Source organism: Hesperophylax consimilis, chromosome 12, assembly GCF_061612785.1.
Source record: "Hesperophylax consimilis isolate HC1 chromosome 12, BYU_Hcon_1.0, whole genome shotgun sequence".
In the NCBI taxonomy this organism is placed as follows: Eukaryota; Metazoa; Arthropoda; class Insecta; order Trichoptera; family Limnephilidae; genus Hesperophylax; species Hesperophylax consimilis.
In genome coordinates, this window is record NC_142847.1 from 21,017,859 (window position 1) to 21,022,120 (window position 4,262).

General features: G+C 34.5%; 1 non-coding gene across 1 annotated transcript; it reads left to right on the forward strand.

Moving 5' to 3' along the window:
- Nucleotides 1–2,007: 2,007 nt before the first annotated feature.
- Nucleotides 2,008–2,080, forward strand: TRNAS-AGA (transfer RNA serine (anticodon AGA)). Its single transcript has one exon. It is a non-coding gene; the product is annotated as a tRNA-Ser (tRNA).
- The last annotated feature ends 2,182 nt before the right edge of the window (nt 2,081–4,262 follow it).

The window sequence follows — 4,262 nt, forward strand, 5'->3', positions numbered from 1 at the left end:
CCCAGCATTAATGTCACAAAAAATACGCAAACGAATCACAATCTACTTGATCCAGAAATCAGTGTAAAACAGTTTCATTCCACCGCTGTGTGATAACAGTGCAGTTTACATAAGGACCTCATGCAAATCTATCTCCGTTATCGTCTTTATTACAACGGCGCATTGGCTTTCCGTTGGCCGTTAGGGAAGGTACACAATCTGTGGAGCTTACTGCCTCGACCGACTCGTTACTGCAAAGGTTCGTTTACTCGAATGAACTCATGTTCATAATAATATTTAATATTGCATTTTCAAGATAAAACAGGTGCTTTTTACTTATGAAAATTGCCTTATATCTATAAAAAGTTTGGTATAGGATGCATTCATATTACTTTAAAGTTACCGGGATATTTTAAGAACGTTTACGACGACGATTAAATAACCTGAGCAAACAAAGCATGTACATTAAAATGACAACCGTTCGTTCACAAAAAATCGTCTGTAATGCAATAACTTACTACATGCATATTATGTATTGTAACACTTAACTTTTAAACATTACAATACAATTATCCATAAATGCATGTAATGTATATAACAGCACAGAAATTCAGATTATTATTTTCATGGAGGGAACCACTGGAAATATATAAGTAGTCATTTTAACAAATATTTTTTACATTGTTAGTCCAAACGATACCCAAATTTAAACAAACTTAAATGTATACGCATTACTATGAGCGCTGTTAAACTTCTGATACACATCATGCTGGTGTCTATTTCGTCTCCACACGGCTTATGAAAATAAATTACAATATAAGTTACCTGAATCTCTTTGCATAAGAGTAAGCAACTTAGAAGGGAACACCGAATGACTATATTGTGGATACGTATTTTGTTTTTTGATACATTTTTCATACAATGGAAATAATTTTCAACACGAACTCGAAATAACCTGTATGAACTAAGCATTTCGCTAACTGTGGTAAAGCTTAAACGGCAAAGTGGCTACTTAGGACCAGGGAAATTGCATTGCAGAATCAATTCAGGATAAGACTACAACATCCGTACACAAAACACGGGGATTCACACAGACCGCAAGCAACAAGCACGCGGTCATTCTGCACTTAATGCAGGTTTATAAACTCGACTCAAAGCTCTCCTGAAGGCTCCGACCTCTGGACACCGGGGCATAATACAACTTAAACACCTACTTATCGAAATGTTCAAATTATACAGACGGTTTGCGAATATTCATGCATTGATGAAAACTTCTGTTCGTGTTCATTTGTATCGGATGAATGGTATCTCAATTCACTGATTTATTACCTGCTGAACTTCGGCACTGAACAACTCTGTTCTTAACTCACATATTTTAATATACTATTTAATATTACTTTATGAACTTTGAGAGCATTTTGAGTCGGTTCTAAAATAATACATTGCTCAGGTGATTGTTAAAGAAAAACGTTATTAATTATTATTTTTTTGGTAAACTAATGTTTTTAGACAAGATTTTTTTATGCATAGCACAGAGGGTAACAATTATTTTACAAGCATTAATTACATTTTAGTATATATTGAATAATGAAATAAAAAAATCGCGGGTAAGAGATAAGCCGCCATAGCTCAGTGGTCAGAGCTGTCGACCGGAAATCGAAGGGACACGGGTTCGAGTCCCGTTGGCGTCATGTATCTTTTATCAGGAGATTTTTCAATGTGGATGAGTGTTTCAGGCGAATAATTATTGCTTGTAAAATAATTGTTACCCTTTGTGCTATGCATAAAAAAATCTTGTCTAAAAACATTAGTTTACCAAAAAAATACTAATTAATATTTGACAAGTTCAAGTATTTCACCTAAAAATGTAGACAATTTGTCTCGACGCCATCTAGTGAGAGAGTTAGCACTTACAGTGCCTTTCTCATATAAAATAAAGTTGGTTGTTTTCAGGTGAAAAATGTAACAAGCAGTAATTGTTGAATGAAACACTAGTATATATTGAACAATTTCGCGGGTAAGAGATAAGCCGCCATAGCTCAGTGGTCAGAGCTGTCGACCAGAAATCGAAGGAACACGGGTTCGAGTCCCGTTGGCGTCATGTATCTTTTATCAGGAGATTTTTCAATGTGGATGAGTGTTTCAGGCGAATAATTATTGCTTGTAAAATAAAAACATTATTATTGATGGTGAAATTAACTTTATTATTTTTATAGTTAAATAAACATATAATACATACCTATTTATAGGGTTACAATACATAGCTTTGTATAGGTTAAATTAAACCATAAAAAAATACATTATAAAATAATGTATTCATTAAAATGGCTATGCAAATTAAAGAAAGAAAACTTTAAGAAAAATAACTTAAAGAAAGAACACACAATAGGGGCAGACAGTTGGTAATAATTAACCATTTGTAACTGCACAATTTGACTAATAATAATTTAGATTCGTTTGGTCGCCAGTGTAATACAATAAACTCACGCATAATTCAACCACTCTAGGGCCATTGTAACATGATTAGTATAAGACAAGGAGGATTGCTTTGTTATTGAATAAATGAAGTACGATGATTAATTTTACATTCATTTATTCGTAAAAAATAGAGGAAGAGACTCTCAAATAACAACAAGGGGTGAGAGTATGCTAATCAATTCATCAATCAATAACAATTCGAAGAATTGATCGCACGGAAGGAATTTTAAAGTAGCAATAATAGTTAAAAAGGTGACATTGTGTATAACATAAATATCTGACCTGATTCACCGAAATGGGCGCCATACAACTCTTAGGAAAGAATTGTAAAACAGTGAGAGATTGACATGATGACCAGCGATTGCATATAACTAGCTATGTCCGCCATCAGCGTCTCCCGTGAAATATGTTGACTGGAGCAGTTGCCCGTATCACATCTGTTGGCGCGACCTCACTGCAAGGCTATCCGATTGGTACTGGCATAAATATACCACTCTCTAGATCGATATCTTCGGGCTTTTTGTATCGAACAGAACTATACAGTACTTAACCACAGATATTCAAGCAGTACTTACCGTGCGGAAAAGAGCAGTAGACAAGATAGAAAAAACTCAAGGTCATCTAAAAATAAGATGCAACCATAGACAATATAATTGCTCTCGGCCTACTCCATTCATTCACTAGCCCAAAAAATATTTTAAAAATAAAAATGTCTTGAAGCAGAAAAATGTCGAAATGTTTTCCAAGGGCAAGGTTCATCTGAGTAAGAAAATAAACTTTTACAGTGCATTTCCTTAAGATGAAACTTGTTAATCTGAGAAGAAGAAACCCAAAATGACAAGAAATTTGCAAAAACACTGAAGAAAATTTCCAAAACATGATTGTCCGACAGTACGACGAAGAATTCCGACATTTTTCAGCCTCATGAACTCGTGGTTACATATATTTAAAAAGCTTTAATTTCACCAAAACAATAAGATAATTCAGGATAACACTAATCAATAACATGAATAAGTTTATCGATATAATAAATAACATTTATACGTTGTGGAGGAAGACATATGCCAAGTATGAAGCATTGTTCAAAAAACCGAACGAATAACCTAAAAACTGTCAATTCACTTTAAACTTGAACTTACGTAGGTAGGTTGAATATATGTTTGTAACTCGCTAACACTATACTGGCTTATATTGTATTTTTATCATGAACATCTTTCACGCAATATTTTCGACGGAAATGATAGTAGGTATTTCGGCAGCAAATGACAACCCGCGTGTATAAATAAACCACTTTCATTTTGTTTGAATGATTTGAAAACTGTCAAACGGCAAAATTCCGTCATCTCTTTCTGTTACACGAGTCATTATGGTAGAGAGCGAGAGATCAAACCAATCCTTCTGCTCTCACCAATGAGATCTGAGCTTTTAGCCATATTATTCGTTTTCTATAAGAATTTTGAGGTGGGCGTGGCGGTTTCAAATGAGTTTCAAGGCCAAAGCTGAGAGAAATGCCCCTGGGTACTGGCTTTCAGGAATCATCTCTTTGGCTTCCTTCTAGGAAGCCCATAGAGTACGAGTACCATAGATAAAGGCGGCCTTGGATAGTCTAAACGGTAGCGGGGCAAAAGTGAAATGCTACACATTTAATTTTATTTTTTTATTGTATGCATTTAGTAAATTGATCTGAGGATAAACAAAAAATATCAGCGTTTGATGAGATTTTTTTTTAAATAGAAAGACAGACATTCCCGGGTTACGAATAACCTGACAATATTTGAAAATCTCCTACTACCACCACAGATGTT